Here is a 25,847-nt window from a genome sequence, read left to right as displayed (position 1 = left end):
AGACTTCTTATAAGCAGCCGATGCCAGAGACCAAGAAATGGTATCTTCAGAGTGCTTCTGGAGAGCAGTGTTCTGAGTTGAGAGCTGACAGCAGTGAATTTGACTGGCCTTGGTGTAGATTGGATGCGGGGCATAAAGGAGGAAGAAGTATCACAGGTGCCCAGGTTTGGAGCTTATGGATTAAGTTCACTGTGCTTGACTGAGACAGAGAATACTGGAGGAAGGTCATATTTGAATGGGATGAGGTCACAAGCTTGTACATGTTGGGTAGACACTTTTGAGACATCGAAGAAGAGATGTGGAATAGGTAATTACATATAAAAGTCTGAGCTCAAAGGAGAGGTCCAGGCTGTGGATGTACCCTTGAATGCCTTTGGCCTGTAGATGGTAACTGTAGCTTGTCTAGTGAATTTGTTATTTATTGCTGCAAAAATGTTAATCCAAAACTTGCTGGCTTAAAACAACACTAAGCATTTATCATCCTCACAGTTTCTATGGGTCAGGTACTCAGGAGTGGTTTAGCCAGAGGGCTGGCTTGGGGTCTCTTGGGGGGTTTGCAGTCAAGATGTGGCTGGGGCTTCAGTCAGCAAAGCCATCTGAAGGCTTGACTGAGCCTGGAGGGTCAGCCTGTAAGGTGGCTCACCCAGGTCACGCTGATTGGCAGGAGGCCTCATTTCTTCTGCACCTGGGACTGCCCTCGGGATGTGTAAGTGTGTTCAGGATACGGTGGTTGGCTTCCACTGGAACTGGTGATCCCAAAGAGCAAGATAGAAGCCACAGTGCCATTTTTGACTTTCTAAGAAGTCACTCACTGTCTTTTCTAACACATTCTATTTGTTATAAACAAGTCACTAAGTCCAGCCCGCATTCGATGGGATGGAGACTGGGTTCCACCTTTGATGTGAATTTTGTTGAAAATCTTGCGGACCACCACACATAGGAAGAGAATATGGCGTGAGGAAAGGAAGAGAGCCTAGCACATATTTTAGGATTTGCTGGCCATATGGCCTCTGTCACACTGCTTAGCTCTGTTGTTGTAGCGTGAAAGCAGCCACAGACAATACTTAAAACAGTGGGTGTGTCTGAATTAAGCCCAAGACAGGCTGGGCTTGGTCTAAGAGCAATAGTTTGCCAATGTTTGGCCTAGAACATAGACAGGAGAGACAATTATATATAATGACAAAATAAAACAAAAGACAAAAATAAAAAAACAAAAATCTCTCCTGTCTCCTAACTCATACAAGGGTTTAGTCTGGTGCAATAGGGGGTTTAGGAGATAACAAAAAATATCATAATACTATAATTGCAGACATAATTGCATTTAATCTCCTTAACAGTTTTATTAGTTATTATTATCTCTGTTTTTTGGTTTTTCTTTGTTTGTTTTAGTTGTGGAAACTGAGACTTATGTTGGTATAGGAACTTCTGCAAGTTACTTGTAGCAAATTGGAATTGAAACCAAATATGTCTGATTTAACATTTATGTTCTTTCCACTTAAAGCCCCATCTAGTGTGGAGAAATACTAGCAAACATGGCCAGAAAGATAGTTTAGGTCGTACTTAAGGGCATTGGATGCCAGAGGGTTTGTACATTGGATGTAAGGGGGTGATGAGTTACTCATCGGTTGTGAGCAATGGGTTGTGAGTTACATGTTTGGAGTTGTATTCTTTATTAAATAACCTGGCAGTGGTATATTGATTGCTTGTGGTAGGGAGTATCAAAAGAAGGTAGATTATAAAAAAGGCTGCTGATTCAGTAGTCTAGATAGGACATGGTTTGGATGTGAACTTGAACGATGGTTATAAGAATGTAAAAGGAATATTGTACAAAAAAGTTCAATAGAACTTTGGAAATTGACTCTAAAGGAAGAACCAAAGATGACCTTGAAAATGGTGGTTAGATTGGTGGGAGGAAGTCATAAGGGGGAGCTGTGATATGCAGAAATTAAGTGTTCCTTTTTGCACATGTTTTGGGATCACAATTTGAGATTCCAATAAGACCTCTCCATGGAGGTGTATCAGAGAAAGAACATGTAAGAACGCGTAGGGCTGGAGATGTAATTTTATAAATAAATGTACTTACTGGCAAAGTTCATAGAGAGAAAGAGGCAACCGTGGATTATGAACATTGAGAAGCAATCAACTTTAGGGTTTATCTGGGAGCGGAGGGGGAAAGAGAGAAGCAGTGCGAAAGGTTAGACAAGGGCCACGGCAATGGACGGTCTCAGCAACCAGAGCCAAGAATGCGAGAGGCCATGCCAAGGGCTCAGTGAGGCTGGAGAGCTAGAAAAGACTGCCTTTGGCTCTAGAAAGGTCATTTATGGTTTCAGTTTCTACCAAGATGCTAAACTAATCCCACTGCCATTCCCAACTCGAAGATCAACCTGAAGGGACTGGAGTGGTAGTTCTCAACCCTGGCTGCTCGTTGTAATATTCTGGGACGTTTTTCAGAAGGAATGCCTTGATCCCATCTCAAACACTTCGACTTTTGTTGGTCTGGGTGCAGCCTGAGCGTTAGGATTTTGTAAATCTTTCCAGGTGATTCTAATGTGCAGCCCAGATTGAGAATCATTGCCTCAGAGAGAAAATACCAAACTACAGAGAAAACTGTGAGACATTCCTGGAGTGACACTACCTGATTTGAAGTAGTATGTTTGTGTCTGGGGAGAAGTGAGGCTTTGATCTGGTATCAGAGGCAACTGGGCTCTTCTGCAAGAAGATACAATAGGAGTGGGGCTTACGAGTTTTGAGTTTTGTTCTTACTTCTCCCAACATTGCCTGGGGACAAACAAATGCCTGAACTTTCACCTACAGTGACTCTGAGCTGTTGCCGAGATGTCCTCAAAAATAAAACCAGAGCAGTGCAGAAGTCCTGAGCTTGTGACGCACAGAGAAAAACAAGTAGGCACTCACTAACTTCTGATCACTTCCTTCTTTTCCTTCTTTCTAAATCCCCAGAACTGGGGATTTACAAAGTAAAGAATATCATTTAATGTAGCTTCTCCCAGGAAGCCTTCATCTGAGCTGCTTTGTGGGGTGAGGAACAATTACCGGGATTTTCTGGTTTCTCCACCAGAAACTCTCTACCCCCACTCCTACACTGATTACACTGACAAGAACTGAAGTCTAGATGACAAAACAACTGATGCCTTTGGGGGAAAATGAGCTCCCAACCCAAAATAACAGACCTTAGAAGCAGTACAACTATTTCAAAAGAAAAACAAACACTGGATTACATATTTCATTAGAAACACAAGTGTTAGAAAGACATATAAATAATTTAAAACTAGTCCAATAAAAATTCTAAAAAAAATAAGGAAAGAAAAATACTAGCAATATGAAATAAGAACCAAAAATATGATAGTCAAGCAGAAATATCAGCAAGAAAAATATAATAGTTGAAATAAAGAATCCCAATGGAATAAATGGTAAAATGAATACAGCTAAGTAGGTTAATAAATTGAAAGATGGGATTTAGGAAATTCCCAGAAAAAAGAAGGACAAAGAAATTATAAATGTAAAGGAAAGACTATGAAAGAAAGAAATAATAGTGACAAGATCTGGATGATAGGAGTCCCATACAAGAAGTAATAATGGAGAAAAGAATATTTCAAAAAATACAGTTCCCACAGTTTAAAACAGAAAAAAAAAAAAAAGATGAAAGCCTTCATATGAAAAGAGCCCTAAGAATGGTGGATAAAGAAAACGTACACCTAAACATATTACAATAAAATAGTATCAAAGGAAAAAACAAAGTTCTAAAAGAACAGACCACATTCAGAGGAACAAGATCAGATTGACATCACATTAAAAAAAAATAATAATAATAACAATGTAAGAAATCGTGGTATTTTAGAAAAATATATAAGAAAAACAATTTAGAACCTAGAATTTTGCATCTAGCCAAACTGTCATTCAAATATGAGGACTGAATAAAAATATTCTCTAACACGCAAGGCCTCAGAAGATTTTCCGCTCAAAGATTCTCATTGATAAGAGTATTAGATGAAGTACTTAAAAAAATGGAGAGACAAATTCAAGAGAAACTGCAATAAATATATAAAGTAAAGGTGATTTACTATCTTGGTAACATTTTGTTGTTGTTGTTTTCAAACTGTTACTAAGATAAAAGAAAATGAAATAGTATATCCATAATAACTTGGCAAGTGTGAAAGTCTGGGTAATATCAACATAATGAGAGTCATAATGAGAGTTGAAGGAAAACTGAGGTATATATCCTCAAGATGTTTTATTAGGATGTGATATAGGTATCCAATTAAAAAAATTATAGAGTAGATTTTTTAAAAGACGTAAAAATGTAGGAAATACGTTAGGTAGAAAAATGTTCAAAAAATCTATAATTATAATATACATAAAAGGACAAAAAGACAAATGTTGGCAGATTGGGTAAAAAAACAGAATTATGCTGTTTTCAGTAGACAAACGTTAGGCATCACAACATAACAAGATTGAAGGTAAAAAGAAAAAAAATGGGAATACTAATAAAAAATTTTGTGAACTTATACTAATATATAATTAAATAGACTTGAAGATCTCCCCCACCCCACCCCGATCCCCCCACAAAGAAGAACATCACTAGGAATGGGAATAATAAATGATAAAATGACTTCAAAATATATAAAGCAAAAACGAAAGGCACTCTAACCCTGGGTTACATACTGGGATGTTGTCAGAGGCAGGTTGAGTAGGGAGGGGAGCCTAAGTTTCTATTTTGGGGGGCGGGCCAGTAAGGAGACCTCATTCCTTCAAGTCAGTGGAGACTATGTGGGAAACCTGGACTTCCACCCCCACCTCCAGTAACAATGTGGACTCCCTTTCTTCCGCTAGGGCAGTATTAGGGAAGGCCCAGTAGAGAGATAGGGCTTTTGCCACCACACATTGTTAATGAGGCCATCCCCCATCCCGTCATAGTGTTAGTGGAGGCCAGCAGAGAAGTGAGAATGAGGCACTCCTACTCCTCTCTGCAGGGAGTGATCAGTGGAGGTGTGTGGGAGAGCTGGACTCCCCTCCCCCACCTGGCAATAATGCAGAGCCCCACCCCTCAGGTGTCAGCAGACACTCAAGAGAAATCCAGACTTCAACCCCCTCCTAGCAGTAGCAAGACACAAGTCTTTTTCTCTGCTGGAGTGGTGTTAGAAGAAGCCCATCAGAATAGAGTTTTAAATGAGATCAAGAATCTCATAACATAATGCCCAAAATGACCAGTTTTCAATGGAGTAACTACGCATTATATCAAGAATCAGGAAGATCTGACACCAAATGAAAAAACAAAACAAAAACAATTGATGCCAGCACTGAGATGACAGATATGTTAGAATTACCCAACAAAAATTCTAAAGCAGCCATTATAAAAATGCTTCAATGTGCACTTATGAACAAACTTGAAGCTAATGAAAAACTAGAAAGTCTCACAAAGAACTAGAAGCTATAAAGAACCAAATGAAAATTCTAGAACAGCAAAACACAATAACCAAAATAAAAACTCAATGGATAGACTCAACAGTAGAGTAGACAGAGGAAAGAATCAGCAAATTAAAAGATGTAATAATAGGAATTACCCATTTGAAAATAATCAGAGAGAGAGAGAACACTAGGAGACTCGCCTAAAAGAATAGCTAAAGGGAGCTCTCTGAACCCATAGAAAATGATAAAAGAAGAGCCCTTGGAATGTCAGAAGGGGAGACAAAACACACTCAGCAAAAATGTGTTCTCTTGGGGTAAATAGTCTTCTCTTGAGTTTTCTAAATTATGTTTCATGGTTAAAGCAAAAATTATAACAATGTCTGCTGTGATTCTGAAAGTATGTGGAGGAAATATTTAAGACAATCATTATAAATGGGGAGAGTAAAAATTATATAAAGTGGTAAAATGACAACACCAGTAGACTGTGATGAGGTGTGATTATACATGTAATGTAATACTTAGTACACTCACTACAAAAGCTATACAAAGAGTTATACTCAAAAACATTATAAATAAAAACCCACAGGAAGAAAGGCAAATGAAAAACCAAAAAACAAACAGGAAATAAAGGATAAAATGGCACATTCAAGCCTTAATATATCATTAATTACATTAAATGTGAATGGTGTAAGTATGCCACTTAAAATCAGAGATTTGCAGAATGGATTACAGAACATGACCCAACTGTGCTCTCTATATGAAACTCACCTCAAATATAATATTATAGGCAGTTTGAAAGTAAAAAAAATGGAAAAAAGATACATCAAGCAAACATTAACCAAAAGAAAATGGGAGTTGATTATATTAATATCAGATTAAAGTAGACTTCACTGTAATAAAAATTACCAGAGACAAAAGGGCAATCCACCAAGAAGACATAGCAATCTTAAATGTGTATGTACTAAACAATAGAGCTATGAAATATGTGAAGCAAAACCGAAAGAATGATTATGGTTGGATACTTCAATAACCCTTCTCTCAACAATTGCTAGAACTGTACAGAAAAATCAGCATGTACCGTATATTGCCGTGTATAATGTGCTCCAGTATATAATGCACACACATTTTTGGCCCAAACTTTCAGGAAAAAAATCTTTCGTTTTAATTTTTTTATTCAAATTTGTTTACATTTACGTACTTGTTTTTTGTATTATAAAGGAATTTTAGCATTTGTTTTTTAACATATTATGGTACAAGAAATTTTATGTAACAAATAATTACAAAACGCAAGAACAGATACAAGGTTCAAGAAATTTATGTACCGCTAACAATTTTATGATATTTATGCATCATAGAAGGCCAAGAACTCTACATCGTTGCAAGTTCCTTATAAGTTCAATAAAACCAATTATTGTATTCCAGGGTATTGTTTTGCATACATATATTGTTATTAATTTCTAGAGTTACACTTTTAACTCATAAGCATAAATAAAAGAATAGAAAACATTTACATAGACATGGAATTAGTACTATCCAAGTATAATGTGTGTCCTTATTTTCCCATTACAAATTTGGGCAGAAAATGAGCATTATACATGGCAAAATATGGCATATAGAATAACTCAACAGCATCAACCAACACTTATTGAACACTGCACTCAAGAAAAACAGAATATACGCATACATTCCTTTCAAGAGCCCACAAAACATACACCAAGATAAGCCATATCCTCAGCCATAAAACAAGCCAGGCCAAATTTAATGTAATTGGATACATACATACTATAGTATCTGACCACAGTGGAATTAAACTAGAAAACAATAACAGAAAGATAACAGGAGAATCTGAAAATGTTTGCAAAATAAACAACAAATTTCTAAATAATCCGTGGGTCAAAGAAAAAATCTTAAGGGAAATTAACAAAAAATACATTGAACTGAATGGAAATGAAGTGACAATATCTCAAAATTTATGAGGTCCAGCTAAAGCAGTGCTCAAAGGGAAATTTACGACACTAAATATATACGTTAGAAAAAAATCTAATATTGATAAGCTAAGCTTCCACCTCAATATCCTAGGAAGAGAAGAGCAAAATAAATCCAAAGAAGAAAGCAGGAAATATTAAAGAGGAGAAATTAGTAAAATTGGAAACATAAAACAATAGAGAAAATCAACAAAAGAAAGAGCTGGTTCTTTTAAAAGAACAACAAAGTTGACAGACCTCTAGCAAGACTCACACAGAAAGAGAGAGGACACAAATTAGTATTACCAGGAATAAAAGAGGGAACATCGCTACAGACCCTGTAGACACCCAAAGGGTAAGAGAAGCATATTACAAACAATTCTGCATACATACATTTAACAACTTAGGTGAAATGTTCAAAAATCACAAACTACTATAACCCACCCAATATAAGATAGATAATTTGAATAGCCCTATAATTATTAAAGAAATTGAATTTATAATTAAAAGACTCCCCCCGCCTCCAAATATCCAGAAACAGATGGCTTTACTGGAGAATATTACCAAACATTAAAGGAAGAAGTAACACAAATTTTATACAATCTCTTCCAAAAAATAGAAGAGAAGGTAACATTTTTCAATTCATTTTAAGAAGATCGTATTACCCTGATACCCAAGCTAGACAAAGATAGTTCAAACAGAAAATTACAGAAAAATACCCCTCATGAATATAGATGCAAAAATCTTTAACAACATATTAGCAAATAGAATTCAGCAATAAATAAAATAATTATACTCCATGATTAGTTGGAATGTATTCCAAGGATTAAGGTAGATTCAATATTTAAAATGAGACAAGGATGCCCACTATCATTATCTCTATTCAACATTTTACTGGAGGTTCTAGTCACTGAAAATAAGAAAAAGTGGGATACTTAAGAATTGGGAAGAAAGGGAGAGAAACTTTAGTGATCTTCAGTAATATGTTAAAACCCCAAACATTTTACAAATTATTAGTAATGATTGGAAAGTTTAGCAAGATTAACATTCTAGACACACACAGCAAACAACTGGAAAATTAAAAACAAAATGCCATTTTCAATATGCTCAGAGACTAACATGTACTAGAAATAAATCTAACAAAAAATGAGCAAAACCTCTGGAAATTGTAAATCCTTATTAACAAATATTAAAGAAAAACCTATATAATGATATATGTTTATCAGTAGGCAGAGTTATTGTAAAGATGACATACTCTCTTTATCAATCTATACATTCATTGCAAGTTCAATAAAGTCGTAAAATGAACTTTCATGAAAACTAATAAAATCTTTCTAAAAGGAAGGAAGAACAGAGAGAAGATGAACCCTACTAGACATCAGGATAAATTATGAAGTTACAGTAATTAAGATAGTGTAATGTCAGCAATGGTGTATCCAAATTAACAAAACAGAATAGAATAGATACCCAGAATACACCTAAAAATGTATAAAATTTGGAATTTTATAGAAGTGGCAAGTGAAATCAGTGGAGAAAGGCAGGGCTGTCTAATAAATGAAACTTGAAAAATGGTTACTCATTTGCAAAAAAATACCTTATACAGAAATGGTTCCAAAGGAATTAAGAACCTAAAATTAAAAATTTGAAGACTTCAAAAAAAAAATTAAGTGAATACCTTTTACACCTAAGTAAGACAAAATTTCTTAAGTAATACAGAAAACATTGATTATAATGGAAAAGTTTAATATGTTTGCATACATGAGAGTTAAAAACTTTTGTTCATTAAACAACTCTTAGAGATAATGAGCAGCAAGTTTAGGCTGCGTAAAGATATTTGCAATAGACACAACAAGTAAGGATTTAGTATGAAGAATATGTGATTAAGTCTAAAATCAATAATAAATTTCAAAGAATTGATAGTAAAATTGGTAAAAGGCATGAATCGTCATTTTACAGATGAAAAAACCCTTTTGTCCACTAAATACATGAAAAAATGTTCAACATCTTTAGTCATTGGGAAATGCAAACACCTAGATCTTAATTAGATAGTTTATATCACTTTTATTGGCAAAATATAAAAATCTGACAATACTAAGTGTTGGAAAGGATGCAAATCCACAAAGACTCTTATTTATCACTGGTAGGAGTATGAATTGATTCCACCACTTCAGAAAACAGTTTGGTATTATCTCTTAAACTTGAATTATTCACATTCCTTAAGATCCAGCAATTCCACTCTTAGGTATTTATCCAAGAACAACTTGAACAACCAAAGGCACACAGTACATGTACAACCAAAGGTACACAGTACATTTTTTCAAATAGCAAAAATCTGAAAATAGCACAAATGTCTATTAACAAGAGAGTGAATGAATATACTGTGTTATATTTACAGAGTGGAATATTATATTTTTGTCAATATCAATATAAATGCACTATAGTGACATGCAATGGTATGTGTGAATGTTAACATATTAAGTGAAAAGGCTCAGTCCCAACATATTTACAGTGTTTATAAAGTAAAAAAACTAAAATAAAAATATGCTTTTAAGGAATGCATGTTATTTTAAATTTTGTGTACATGTATTATCAATTCAAAAAAAGTCAAAAGTGAGCAGGTAGATATTGCTCTATCTGATAGATAATGGAATAGTACTGTAAACCACTTTGTAAGAGCAGCATTTTGTTCTTTGAATCTTGGAGATATATATATATATATATATATATATATATATATATATATATATATATCACAATAATTAATGACAAGGCAAGTTTGAGGATGTGAATGAAATAGACTCAGTCAAGACTTAAGAGATAGAAGAGGTGACCAGGTACAGAAACTGGAACAGTGATTCTTTCAAAGTCTCTGAGAAATCTGTATGTTCAAGTTTAAGAGTTTTTGGTTCTATGCTTTATTTTTTATTTTTAAAATTTATTTTCTTGGGTCTTTTGAGTTATTATTAGAATGATGGTTTTACTGTAATACTTTGGAATACTTATCAGTTGGTTAGGTTGATATTAATTGTGTGTACATATGCTTTGAAACAGTTCAGAACTGAAATGAAATGCTTTTAGTGTGTTAATATTACAATTTAATATTTTTAGTAGACTGAAAAAATACTTAAATATTAAAAAGTCTTTCTGGATTTGTTGTAGTTTTCTTTTATAATCTACCAGAAAGAGGATGAATTTAATTGTTGCGTTTTGATATATATATATATTTTTTTGGTTATTTCTTGCTTGGTTTTGTTTCAATATAGTCTATATATAATTCTAGCTCTAGCAAAAAGCATTTAGAGTGTGGTCTCACTTTTTCTAAGGAGTTATTATGCCTACAGGCACACGTAGATAGAATAAGTTAATTGAACACTCAAAATAATGTCAATAATTGTGCCACATATTGTACATAGGCCACATACTTAGAACAAAAATGATAATCATGCTAGATGTAGAAAATAATCTATTCTATGGAATGTTGCCCCAAACATTAGACTATGCAGTTCAGCTGAGTTCAAGTTGCCTTCCAGAAAAGATAAAGTAAAATGGGAGAAGCAAAGAGGCTGTAGATTGACTTGTGCTTCCCCTTAACCCATTCTAAAGCAGTCTGGATCCCCTTACCATGGCCACTCCTCCTAGGGCCAGATCCTTGGATTAGCCTGGACCTTGCTACAGAGGTAAATCTGGACTAACTGAAGTAGAACAATTTCATCTTCTCAACTTTTTGGCACCTAGGATCTGTCTCCTGTTGAAACCTTCTCTAAAGAAAGAAAAATATTCTCTTAAGTCTAAGAAAATTTAAGTTTGAATCCTTTTCCCTCCTCCACCTGTCTGTGCATTCCACCTGTAATAATGGAATGCAATGCTTACCTTTCAGGCAAAGATATTCCAAGAGTAGACAGCAGGCAGCAGGTGGGAGAAATTTGGCAAGGAGAAGAGTCAGGGCGCAGGAACCCATATTGTATCCCATAAGATGATACACATGGCTTATGCCACGGATGTCTGGACCTGCACTGGTTTAGGCTCCAGACGCCTACATCTGAGACAATTTTTTTTTTGGGGGGGGGCAACAAGGGGGTTAGAGGTGGTGAGACAGAAAGGGATACATTTAGTACTTTTTCAGTTTTCAGAATTAAATTCAATTAGCCAAAATAAGAATTCTACACGCAGCTAAAAGCCAAATGGGAAATCTATGCACAGTGGAAAGCTAGATCAGACGAATATGAAAGATTAAAGAGAAATAGTGATGTCCTGTGGGATGAAAATGGCAAAACCAGAAGATTTTACACTTAAGCTGAAAGATGCAATAAGAATAAAACAAGGATAAAGGCGAATATCCTTTAAGCAGATTCAAGTCAAGCAAAACACTTAATCAGAAGGTTGGCAAGGGAAGATACAAAGAGAACAGAAGAATATTTTCAGACCCCAGAAACATTTGAATATACAGACCTTCATAATTTCAGGATAGAAGAGAATTGACCGAAGACATCATATCATCACTATCTTTTTGAGAATTTGTTACTTACAGGGAGTTTCTATCATGAAAGATAATGACTGACCAACATTTAGGTTACATTTTAAAAGGTTTTTGTTCTGTAGATAGAAATTTACATAAAAATAAAGCATTCAACTTACACTGATACTAAGAGTGCCATATTTCACATTTCCCCTAACGGCCATCAATGGAGTAGAGATGGCAAATAAATATAATTTAATAATATACTGATGTAGAAGAATGAATAGCGTCATGTTCAATACCATGTTTATAGTCATGTCTCTTCTCTCATTTCTCTGTGTGTGTGTGTGCAACTACATTTTTATATTTCCACTATTTTGTATAGTACACACCCACACCCACACACAGAATGAAGATAGTAGTAGAGAAAATCATTAGCAACAAAAAAGTTGGCAATAAAATCCTGCCATTCGGAAAGCTCCAAGACCCGTGATGCACTGCAAAAAAAGAGAATGAATAAGGCTGCCAAGTGCCTTGAAGAGGTGACAGAAGTAAATTTTCACTGTAGTCTGGTTTAAGCTGCTGACCAAATAGATCTGTTGTGATGCCTGTGCATAGGGTATGAGAACACCTACCAGCTTAGGGGATGCACACAGGGCTTCCTTTTGAAAAATACATCCTTTCCCTTTTTCTTCTCCTTGTGGCCTGTCTGGAAGATTGCCATGGTCCCACTGTCTTTCCTCATGCCCCAACTTTACCAGTCACCACTTCCCCCACAGCACACACTTTCTGGTGCAGTATCTGGCAGAGGGCAAGGTCCATAGTAGCTACACAGATTATGGTCAGAGGGAAGCATCAGATCCCAGCAGGCACCCTTCCCTCCAAACCATCTCTCCAGCCCTGCTGCCACTTTCTTAGTCCATGGCTGGCTTCCTGTGTGCCATTTCTGGTTCCTGCAGCAACCAGAGGAGAGTCACTGAGTTTGGTTGTTCTTCTGTGATGTGGGAGACTCTCCTTCTAGTCCTTTCTGCTCAGAATTACTATGTGTATGTGCTATCTTTCTATCCCTTAGTGCTCTAAATAAACTGAGAGGGGCCGAAAGGAGAAAGCATTGGTATGTCCACTCTTGGCATCAGTCAGGGCTCAGTGCAGGGAGCAGGAATGGATCCATCAAAGGAAGAGCTGCTTCTCAGGCCTACACTTGTGCCAGGTTGGAAGTAAGAGGTCACCTCTTCAACTGCCACTGCCACCAGGAAGCTGGAGAGTGGAACCCTAAAGTATTGGTGTAGAGATTTGGAAATGCAGTACTACTGTTCTCTGGCTCCCAAGTTTTTACTCTTCTGATTTCTCTGTCTATGGCTGTGTGACTTTGGGGTGAGTATATTTCTCCACCCTACTGGGATCAGGCTGTAGCCAATGAAATATGGGTGGAAGTGACCTTATGCCATCTCCAGGCAGAAGTTTTATGAGCCATTACTTGCTTTACCCCCTTCTCACTGTATCATCCTCTGCCTTAGGAACAGCAGGTCTGATAGGGGCTGTTCAGCCTGGGTCCCAGAATATAGATATATAGAAAGGAACTGACGATCTGCAGCTAGCCTGCGACTGATGCGTGAAGTGAACTAGAAATAAACCCTTATGGTCGTAAATCACTGAACATTTGTGATTGTTTATTACTGAGATTGCTTTTGGTACCTTGAAAGCAGGTCTTGGCTGAAAGAAGACCTATTTTTTTAAAAACATGGGGAGGAATAGCAGTTTAGGTAACTATTATTTCAATGCATACTTTATTATAACAAGGTAAAAAGTAAACACAACTCTTGAGCAGAGCGTTCCTTTAGTGATAATGTTAAAAAATTTTTGGTTGCAGAATCTTTTATTCAAATGGAAACCCTTGAAGACAAGGGATGGTTCTTCCATGAAGAGAAATGATCCTTCTGCTGTCAATTGTCCCTTGAAGAGTCAGATTCTATGACAGGAAGTGAGAATTTGGAAAAGTGGTGATGAGAGAATTCCCCTGTTCTCTGGGCCTAGATGCTAAGGAGTCTGAGCATTCTCAAGGATAGTCCCAGGAAACTGGGTAATGGTGTTCTTGGTCCCTAAGGTAAATTAACGTTCTGAAACTGTGAGACAGCTTACCAAAGGGAGTGCAATGTGCTGGGGAAGGAATCTTGGTTGGTTATATTTCCAGTGACCTTGGAGGCACAGGCTGTATCCTGGATAGATGAGAGAACACAAAAGAACACACCTCCCCTCATTCCGATGAACTGACATATTGGAAAGGGTAAGATACCTTGAAAGTGGACTGAGGACCTTCCATTAGGCAGGTGACAGTACTGAGTTGTTGAAACGTAGACATACAGATACTTTGACTAAATTATGTAATATGTACCTACAAGTTGATGGAGTTTGAGGGTGTGGCAGATTGAATTCTTGTCCCCAGTACTTTACCCCTCATTCCACACTTTGTCTATAGACATAGATGTCCTTCCCAGAAAAGATGCCGTGTATTTCCATGACACTTGAATTTCAGCATCATCCTGTGGCTTGCTTTGGCCAATGAGATGTCAACTCATATGATACAGCAGTGGTTTGAAATGTGCTTGAGCATGTGACTTGCCATTTTGCATTTCTGTCATCCCTGAAAGAGGAACGTGCCCTGGCTGCCTGTTGGTCTGAGGAGAAGAATGAGAGCTGTATGGAGCTGACCTGCCCACCCCATCCCCCAGCTCACCGACTGAACAAGAAGCAAATGCTTTTGTGCACAACACTGAGATTTTGAGGTTGATGTCGTGTGGTGACAGTTGACTAAGGCAGGAGGACACTTGCATTATTATTCCAAACTTCAGTGGTTGCTTTAGGAGCAGGAGGGTGGGGATAATGAAGGGACACTGTCTTTTTCTCAGTAGAATGAGTGGAAGAAATCCTTGTGGGCAGTAATAGGTAGTTAGAGTGGAAAATGACGAAGTCAGGCCATTCCCTGAGGCACCCGAAGAAGAGAAAGGTTGACATTCACCAAGTGAGATTAGAGTCTCCATGGATCAGATTTCTTCACTGTGATTTTACGTGGACGAACTCAAGTAAAAATGCACAAAGAAATGCAGACTTGAAGGAGGAAAGCAAAAAGACTGACCAAAAGTAGAAAACAGTTTTAACTCCTTTCCTGTCATAGCTTGAGGCTGAAGAAGAAAAGTTTGTAGGCAGATTACAACCTAGGAGAGGTACCTCAAAATCTCCCCACCCTTAAACCTCCCCATTTCCAATCATCTGATAACTTTTCCAGCTGGAAAAACCATTTGCTACCTTGCTGGGGGTTTTGTTCTTTAATTGTTCTCATAGAGGCTGATTGGGCATTCATATTAACCACACTGGGGAAATTACATCAGGAGTGATGAGAATAGGGGAGAAACACATTTCTTCTCTGTGGTGTGGCCCTCTTTGATTTTCTCATTGTTAGAATAGTACCGTTAGACCTACAACTCATGGGCTTTGGTCAATGTGAGTCACAACGGGTGGGTGGTAGAGGGAGACCTCCCTTCTGCTCCCTGACCAAAGCTCAAGCAGCTGAAGCAAACAAAAGGAGAGATGTGGCGAAAGAGAAACTAGAATATGAGATCCAGGAAACAAAAATAATTTGTCCTTTTTATGGACAATTTGCCAGTGTTTTGAAAGATGATTCTATTGTGGTGGGAAAAGAAATATTATATCCTTTATTTCTCCAAATGAATCAATCTCAGTTAATATCATGCACAATGATACTGCATGACTATATTAGATAATAGGAGTTTTACATTTAAAAGCAGTTAATTAAAAGTTTTTGGAATTTCTTTCAAAGTATGATTCTTCAATAAAATAAATTATATTCCAAATTGCTTGAGCAAAAAAAGGAAAAAAAAGTCTGAGATAATGAATTTTTATTTTTAAAGGCAGATGTACCAGGATTTGTACATTAAAATGTACACATTTTAAAACTTTACTCAAAATGCTAAATATACTTCTCTTTTAGAAATGCTTTCAGAGCTTTCAGCTCACTAACATGAAAATCCTCAATGATGGTACATATTTATTTTTAAAGGTGAATTTTATTTCTACAAATAACTCAAGTTATTTCGAGTCAAGTTTTTGGGTAACCCAAAATACAAGCTTTTAGGCTGAATGTCCTCATACGTTTAACATATTAGCTCAGAAGCATCTGTGGAATGAGTGGCTACTCTCAGGGAGACAAAATTCATATCCTGGGGTGGCTGAATGGCTCAGTTGGTTAGAACGCAAGCTCTGAACAACAGGGTTGCCAGTTCGATTCCCACATGGGCCAGTGAGCTGCGCCCTCCACAACTAGATTGAAGATAAGGAGCTGAGCTTCCGGAGGGGCGGTCCGATGGCTCAGGTGGTTAGAGCTCAAGCTTTCAACAAAGGTTCCTGGTTCAATTCCCACATGGGATGGTGGGCTGTGCCCCCTGCAACTAAAGACTGAAAATGGAGACTGGACTTGGAGCTGAGCTGCGCCCTCCACAACTAGATTGAAGGACGACGACTTGGAGCTGATGGGCCCTGAAGAAACATGCCCCCAATATGCCCCCAATAAAATAAAATAAAATAAAAATTCATATCCTGATAATTTGATAAAATGAAATTATTCTCACTTTGTAATCAGGCCTTACACCTGCATTAACAGAGATCACTAATCACCGGTGCATCTTTTCACTTTTTGTCTTTGATTTCTCTTCTTTGAGTTAAATACATTGTTGCTCATCTTATTTCCAAGAAGGAAGCTAATAATTAGAGCAGAAGGTCTAAGGAGAGTAAGTTGATCATGTCTAGGTTGGTTTTAGAAAAAGGAAGAATCTGGAACTTTGCAGGCTAGAAAAGTTGACCTTGGAGTAGGCTTGTCTCTGAATGCTCAGTCCAAGGCTCATCATCGAAATGGAACAGTAAAGGAATGCTTGGGTTGAGCAAGAACTGGTATCCAAGGGTAGAATTTCAATGTGTGGGGTGGGGCCAGGCAGGAAGAGACAGGTCACAGCACACAAGCCACGGGAGTGGGGAACAGTTTGGGGAGTGGGATCATCACCCCACAAGTAGGCTGACCGCTAGCCTGGGATTTGGAGGACGGCCTAGACCTCGAGGAAAGCTGCCCATGTGGTGGGGAAACCAAAATGGAGGAGCCATGGAGATAGGAATGACACAGCTGCGAAGGAAGAAGGTTTGCTTCAAGGCCCAGGGTTCGTCTGGGTCCATTAGATACTGGGACTTTGGTACCTGAAGTACTTTCCATCCATCAGATTTTTTTTTTTTTGAGCTCTCATGATATGCTTAACTTTTTGCTAGTTACTGGAGCTACAGAAATTAATAAGACCCAGCCTCAAAGTCTGTTTTGAAGGGAGACAGTTGAGTAGCCACTAATTAAACAATTATAATTCAGTGTTTTAGTAGAGAGAAGAGCAGAGCAGGGACATCTGACTCAGGCTCAGCATGGAGAGTGAGGGAGGGTGAGGGAAGAATTTCCTGAACCAATGACAGCTCACCTGAGCTCTAAAATACTGAATAGGTGTTATCCATATCCACATCCATGAAAAGAAGTTGGGGAGAGGCATTTTAGACAGAGGAAGCGGCCTGTGCCAAGACAGGAAGGTGTGAGAATGTGGTGCATTCTAACAATTAAGTGCAAATAATTCAGTAAAACTGGACAGTGGAATGAAGTGGGGAGTGATGCAGACGGACTTCATGACCAAGAATGGATGTCGTGCTCAGGGGTTTGGAATCTTTCAGCAGTCCCAGTGAGCAGGTCTCAGGCTCCCAATACACTTTGCAATAGTTAATTTTATGTGTCAACTTGATTGGGCCGCAGCTACCCAGACATTTTATTCTAGGTGTGTCTCTGAGGGTGTTTCTTGATGAGATTAATATATGAATTGGCAGACCGAGTAAAGCAGATTGCCCTCCCCAATGTGGGTTGGCCTCATCCAATTGGAAACCTGAAAAAAAGAAAAAAGCTGAGTAAGAGGAAATTCCTTTCTCTCTTACTGCCTTGAGCAGGGATATGGGTCCTTTTTTGCCTTCAGACAGGAACTGCAAAATTGATTCTTCCGAGGTTTTGACCCTGCTGGCTTTAGACTGGAATTTACAGCGTCCTCTCTCCTGGGCCTCCAGCTTGTTGACAACAGATCTTAGAACTTCGCACACTCTATAATTGTGCGAGCTAATTCTTTATAATAAAAAAACATTTCCCTCCTTCCCCCTTCCTCCCATCCTTCCTTTCTTCCTTACTTTCTCTTTCCCTCTCTCCCTTCTTTCCTTCTTTCTTTCCTGTGGTTCTCTTTCTCTGGAGAACTCTGACTAATACGACTTCTCTGGCTAAGATTGTACAGTATGCTGGAACTGAACCTTTAGGCATAGGGCATAAGTAACTTCAACTAGTAGAGGCTGGGTAAGTCTGATAGGGACATTTGGTTTTCATCTGAGTAACTACTATATTGAGAATAATATAATACTAAGCTATGTCCCTGAAGATTTCCATTTAAGCAAAAGAAGTGAGTTGTGTTGATTTAATGTTTTGGTTATCTATTATATCAACACATTAACTTTAACTGAATGTCTGCCAAGTTTATGTGTAATGGCTTCATCTACTTGTTGAGAGATTTGCAAAATTAAGAGTATATCCAAAACTTAGGTGCTATTTAATGAAATATCAATTTCTATGATGGTTTTGTTCTAGTTCCATTGTATTTCAACATTAGGTTTATTAAATAAACTTTAAGATTAAGATTTTGCCATATGGAAAGAGTTTATTTCAGCTTTTTTATGTTGAGACAATTGGACTAGTGCTAATAAAATATTCCAAGTGCATTTTGCAATTGGTTACTCCTTTATAGATTTTTAGTGATACAATCAGGAGGAGTCAGTTAAGTTTAAAGGAGACTTGCCAAGGTCAGTTCCAAGTTTATGTGCTCTGGGGTTGGGAATAGAAACTGGATGTTTTATTGAGGAAGTGCTTTGTCTCTATGACAGTATGGCTGTTGTTCTATATATCAAGAAGGCTTACGTGCTCTGATAACATTGTAATAACAAATAATTCTGAATAATTCTAGAAGATTATGTTTCCAAGAAAATTTTCTAAATCGTGTACTAATATGTTACTTTGCCACCTCTTCAATTATATGTCATTGACGAAATAAATGCAGAAAACAGTAGCAAATTACAGCAGAATAAAATTCCTTTATAACACCACATTCTACAAGGTTGAATGGAGAATAAAATAGAATGGTATATACTAGATAAAGCATAGTAAATAGGAAATATATTGAAAATATTGAAATTTGTTTGGACAACTAAAAAATGATACCCAAATGAAAGTATTTTTAGTGTGCAAATTTTCTGAATTGTAATAAAACAACTACAGCAACACCAAAAGCATTCACAGCTAACATAATACCTAGAAACATTTTAACGGATTTTTTAAATGCCTTCTTGTTGACATTTCACCAAAGGAATAGGGTCTCTATTTCTCCTGTTGTAGAATTTTTTTTTTTTTTTTTTTTTTTTTTTTTTTTTTTTTTTTTTTAAGAGTAGAGAAGAGTGGCAGATCTGTTTGCTTCTTGCTGACCTCCCATAGCCTCCTAATCACTAATGTCAACAGGAGGTAGGATTCTAGAGGACTCCCTCAGGACAAGCTGATGTAATGAGAGAAGTTTAAGTTATAATCAGGGTAATTACTTGAAAACGCAAATGACATACAGAAGGCTCACTACACCATTTCATATGTTTAGTATGGATGTCTCCTTTAATTTTGTGGAAGACGGTCCTGGTTCTAACAGAACCCCTCAGCAGTAATTTTATTTTGACTGGCAATATGATATTGATAATAGAAGAAAGCAGGAATGGGGTGAAGGGAGATCAGTTTTCAGTAGGTAGCCTTTCATTTGATCCTCTATTTTCATCAAAATTCTTCAGCCGTGCTCTTGGGTCTGCCAGATGTTCCTAAGTCCAGAATCTTTTGGTTTTATTGAGGATTGTGGGCTGTGGGAGAGGAACAGTTCCTCACGCCATGGTGTGATGGAGAAGGGTGGAGGGGATCCAGAAGTTTAAATGTTCCTTATACCAACTTAGAATCTCTTGTGTTTTCAACACCTCCAATCTTCAGTTTTTCTGGAGTTCTGTGGAGCTAATTGGCTTACTTCTTGTTGATTTCCCCTTTGACTGGCACCCAGTTTTTAACTTTCTCCTCTCTGCTAAATAAGTTGATCATTATCCTTCTGTTTTCAAACTTCCAGCGTATTATGGACTTCTCTCGGGCTGCTGTCAGATCTCTTCTTGGTTCATTGGTTCACGTTTTCATCATTTTTATTTATTTATTTATTTATTTTAATTCTTCTTATAGTTTTAGTGGGGTTTGGGGAAACAGAGAGGAATATTCAATTCCCCATGTTTAACTAGAAATCTCTAAAGCATTTTTTTTTTTTTTTTAATTTCAAGGCAGTGCTATGATTATTCTCTTTCTCTTTGTACATTAGAATGCCTCCAGGACAGCACTGGCATGTAGTTTTCAGTGACGTAGAATGCAATTACTAATACTCATTTATGGAAGAAAAAAAACCAGCTCTCAGATAATTAGGAATAGAAGGGTAACTTTCTTAACTTGATAAAGACTATGTACAAAAAAACCTATGGATAATATCATACTTAATGGTAAAAAATTTGAAACATTCCCACTAAGATCAGAAATAAAGCAAGAATGTCTCCTTTTGTCTACTTCTTTTCTACATGGTACTGAAAGTCCTTGCTAATGCAATAAGGCAAGAAAAGGAAATTAAATATATACAGATTGGAAAGGAAGACATAAAATGTTTTTGTTTGCAGATTACATAATTGCCTATGTAGAACTGACCTAAAAAAAGAAATAAGAAAAAGGAAAAATAATCCTGAAACTAGTAAGTTAGTAAGTGATTATGGCAAAGTTACAAAGTTACTTTGTAACATGTCACAAAGTTAATATACAGAAGTCAATCACTTTCCTATATACCAGGAAAAATAAGTAGAATTTGAAATTAAAACCAATACCATTTATATTAGCACCTCCAAAATGAAGTACTAAGGTATAAAAACCTACAAAACTCTGATGAATGAAATCAAGAAGTACTAAATAAATGGAGAGATAGTCCATGTTCATAGGAAGACTGAATATTGTCAAGATGTCAGCTCTTCCCAACTTGATCTATAGTTTCGATTGATGGCTATCTCAATCAAAATCACAGTGAGTTATTTTATGAATATTAATAAACTGATTCTAAAGTTTATAGGAAGAGGCAAAAGACTCAGAATAGCCAACACAATATGGAAGGAGAAGAACACTGATGGAGGACTGAAGCTATCTGACTTCAAGAATTACTATAGAACTACAGTAATCAAGACAGTGTGATATTGATGAAGAAACAGACAAAGAGATCAATGGAACAGAATAGAGAGCTCAGAAATAGACCCTCATAAATATAGTCAACTGATCTTTGACAAAGGAGCAAAGACAATACAATGGAGCAAAGATAGTTTCTTCAACAAATAGAAACTGGATATGCACATGGAAAATAATGAATCTAGACACACACCTTATACCCTTCACAAAAGTAACTCAAAATGGATCATAGACCTAAATGTAAAATGCAAAATTATACAACTCCTAGAAGATAACATAGGAGAATATCTAGATGGTCTTGGATATGGTGATGCCTTTTTAGATACAACAATAAAGGTACCATCCATGAAGAAAATACTTGATAAGCTAGACTTCATTAAAATTAAAAACTTTTGCTCTGCAAAAGACACTGTGAAAAGAATGAAAAGAAAAGCCATTGACAGGGAGAAAATATGTGCAGAAGACACATCTAATAAAAGACTATTACCCAAAATATATACAAATTTCTTAACATTAAGAAAATAAACAACCTGATTAAAAAAATGGGCCAAGGACCTTAACAGATATCTCAGCAAAGAAGATATACAGATGGCAAATAAACATATGAAAAGATGCTTCACATCATATGTCATCAGGGAAACGCAAATTAAAGTAATCGTGTGATACAACTTACGCACCTATTAGAACAGCCAAAACATGGAACACTGACAATACCAAATACTGGTGAAAACGTAGAGCAACAGGAACTCTCACACGTTGCTGATGGGAATGTAAAATGGTGCAGCCAATTTGGAAGACAGTTTGGTAGTTTCTTACAAAGCTAAACATACTCTTACCATGCAACCCAACAATTGTGTTCCTTGGTATTTACCCAAAGGAGTTGAAAATACATGTCCATTTGTAGACCCACACATAGATGTTTGTAGCATCTTTGTTCCTAATTGCCAAAACTTACAAACACCCAAGCTGCCCTTCAGTAGGTGAATGCATAAACAAACTGTGGTGCATCCAGACAATGGACTATTAGTCAGCGTGAGAAAAATATAAGCTCTCAAACTATGATAAGACATGGAGGAATCTTAAACACATATTACTAAGTAAAAGAAGCCAAGCCAAAGAGGCTACATACTGTATGAGTCCAACTATATGAGATGGTGGAAAAAACAAAACCCTGGAGACAATGAAATGGTCAGTGATTACCAAAGGTGGTGGGGAGAAGGGAGGGATAAATAAGCAGGGAACAGAGGATTTTCAGGGCAAAGAAAATACTCTGTATGATGACATAATGATGGATATATGTCATAGTACATTTGCTCAAAGCCATGCAATGTGCAATAGCAAGAGTGAACCTAAGGTAGACTATGGACTTTGAGTAATAATGATGTATCAATGTAGGTTCATCCTTGTTAACAAATGTGATCGTCTGGAGAATGTTGATAGTGGGGAATGTTATGCATGTGTGAGGCAGGGTATAGGAAATCTCTGTACCTTCTTCTCAATTTTGTTGTGAACCTAAAACTGCTCTAAGAAAATCCTTTTTTAAAAAAAAAAAAAAGATGAAAGTAATGCAATTGCTTGGGCATGTTCAGCAGAAAGTTGGCGTAGGCCACCAAAGACTATTTGCATGATGATTTGAGGACCTCTTGAGAGAGATATCATACAAAGAGCAGAATGAGCTCAGCAGACAATGTTGGCCTAGGAACAAAGACTGAGATGTTGGAAGAGGGGGCTTTTGCATAGAACAGGAGTCTGTATTTTGAATTTATTTTCTAGCCCAACCTCCCACGGACTCTTGTATGATCCTAATTAGGAAAAGAATAGCTGGAAGCTAACATCAGAAGAGCTCTGTGTGACATTAGGGCGCCAGTCGTTTGTGACTACCACTAGCCCAGTTCAATAAGGAGGCCAGCTTCTCCTCCCGAGTTGGCTACTCGACTAGTAACATAAGTCCAGTGGTTGCGGATTTTAGACTATAAACTTTGAGGTACAGACCATGTATTCCTTGTTTCCTGCTATGAACCCAGAATCTACGACAGTCCTGGAGAATCAATAAAGATTGGTTGATTGACAACCTGGCTTCTGGAAGTGGTAACCCAAAGTTCTTCCATCCACCCAGTTCAGGTCACCTGCGAAGTAGTGAGAGAGATGACAAGCCCAGGATAAGATTCCCATCCTCGAGAAGAAAAAGTCCTATAGGGAGACAAGATGTGCGTACTAATTATGTGTTAAGGCTGAGAGTGGTACCTGTTATGGGTGGTCCAGGTAATAGGATGAAGAAAGATTTGTGTGTTTCTAAATTTTGTCTGGTGAAAACGGTGAGGATGGGAGTGAGGGTGCTCAGAAACCTGCAGTGGTATTGAGATGGACGAGCATGGCAAGGGAGAAAGAAAGACTAAAGCAAGAATTTGGGAAGCTGTTACATGGCTGGTCAAGAACCTCTGGGCCAAATGTGAGTTCAGGGAGCATAGTAGGAAAGGCATGGAATTTAAAATAAAAAGGTTGGCCTGGGCTTACATCTGATTCAGCCACTAAGTGGCTGTTAGCTTCATTTCTTCTGTAAGGACAAAACGAAAATAAGGTGTGTGAAGTGCTTGGCACAAGGTAAACATTCAATAAATACTAGTTAAATGCAGGAGGAGAGTAGGAAATCGGTTTGGAGGGACAGGCTGAGTCCACGGTCTTAAAAGCCTTGCCTATCAGTCTGAGGAATCTTAGACAGTGGGAGCTGTTCATAAAGTGATAATTTATGACGATTTCAATGGCAGTGGAATGTAAGATGGTTTGTGGGAGTAGAATTTGGAGGGAAGGCTATTACCAAGTGATTATAATAAATTACCTGTGAAATTATAAAGACTTGAACTATTTTAGTGAAAGTGGGATTGGAAAGAAGAGACAGATGTCCAAAGACACTGCAGGAAATCTTGGCAAGAGTCGGGATTCTTCCTATATTTGCTTTTGTGTTGAGGCTGAAGCTGAGAAGTTGACAGGCCAGGCTGGATTCTTGTAATAACAGCTGAAACCACAGCAAACATTTGTTGGGCTGCTACTATGTAGCAGGCATGATCCTAAGTGCACAATTTCACTGAATCCTCACAACAGCCCAAGGAAGTAGGTACTAGTATGGCTCCCCTTCTACGGATGAGGACGCTAAGTCTTAGGGAGGTCAAGGACGTTGTCCCAAATCAAACCCCTAGTTAATGGCAGAGTCAAGATTTCAGTACAGGTCTGTCTTGATTTTAAAATCCAAGCTCTTATCCATTACACTACCTCTCAGTGAAAAACCTAAATAACTACATTAGTAATTTTACTTGTATTTACTGGCTACTGACCATATGCTGCATGCTCCAGTAATCATTCAGAGTTTGAGAGTTAAATAGGTCACCCTTCCCCTCTTTTCAAAGTTCAGGATGGTAAAGGATACACTTAAAACTGCTATTAAATGGCAGACAAAAACATTGACTTTTTAATAGGATGCAAGTGCCATTTCATCCCCACAATACACAATGACTAGTAAATGGACGCCTGCTACCTTTTGTGCCAAATCTAAGCTTAAGACATGCACGGGGGGGGGGGGGGGGTAGTCTGAAGGAGAAAGGGCTGGGCCAAGCAAACTCAGTCAACTCAGGACTTTGCAATTTACTCAGACAAGGGGTTCAGGGAGAATGATAGCCTGACTTCTGCTCTCCCAGCACTGGTGAGGTCCCACTGAAGTGGGTGTAGGACAGGCTTCACTTTGCTTATGGCTCCATGGGCCAGGCAGGGAGAAAAAACAGATGGGGGAGATCTGTCCTGCTTTTTGAAGTACATTAAAGACCTCTGCAAATGGGTTTGGCTCCAGAGAAGGTTTTTGAGCTCACCAGCCAGGGTGATGAGAGGTGATCAGAATTTGTACCCAACATACTGAGTTTCCTACCTCCTGGAACTTACTCTGTCAGCATCAGGGAGCCACTCCCCGTCTCTTGGAAAGGGAGCATTTATTCCTGGAAATACTTATTCCTCCACTACTACTCACCCTCATGTTCCATGGACCATTCTTTCTAGAAAGTTGAGAGAGGGAGAAGCGTTTTTCTAATATATATATTGTGTCTATTCTTTCAACAACCCTGCCAGAAAGATATTTTTATAACTATCTTTATTAACTTCCTGGAGATATCGAACCTCAGAGAATTTAAGTGATGCGCTTAAAACACAGAGGCAGCAGTGTTAGAGCTGGAATCCCAGCCGGGTCTGTATGGTTTCCAAGCCCACATTCTTTTCCCGACCCGATGTTATCTTCCATTAATACCTGCCACGCATGGAGCCGGTCACTGTGTTGGGGATTTCCTTGTATTCGCTCAAAACTTCACAATTCTGGAACCCATTGTAATTCCCATTTTACAGATATTCCTTGAGGATAAGTGACTTACTCAAGGACAGACAACTAATGAAGGATACAGCCTGACTTTAATAGTAGGTCTTTAATCCCAGGTCTATGGATTTTCCAGTGATTAATGTTTCGATTGTCCTTCAGTATCATGATAACCATGTTTAGACATATTTACAATATGCCTGAAAGGTCTTCATATGTATATATATTTATGTATATCCCACTTTTAAA

The sequence above is a fragment of the Rhinolophus sinicus genome, linkage group LG09 (genome assembly GCF_036562045.2).
Source record: "Rhinolophus sinicus isolate RSC01 linkage group LG09, ASM3656204v1, whole genome shotgun sequence".
In the NCBI taxonomy this organism is placed as follows: domain Eukaryota; kingdom Metazoa; phylum Chordata; class Mammalia; order Chiroptera; family Rhinolophidae; genus Rhinolophus; species Rhinolophus sinicus.
Note: the sequence above shows the minus strand (reverse complement) of the source record.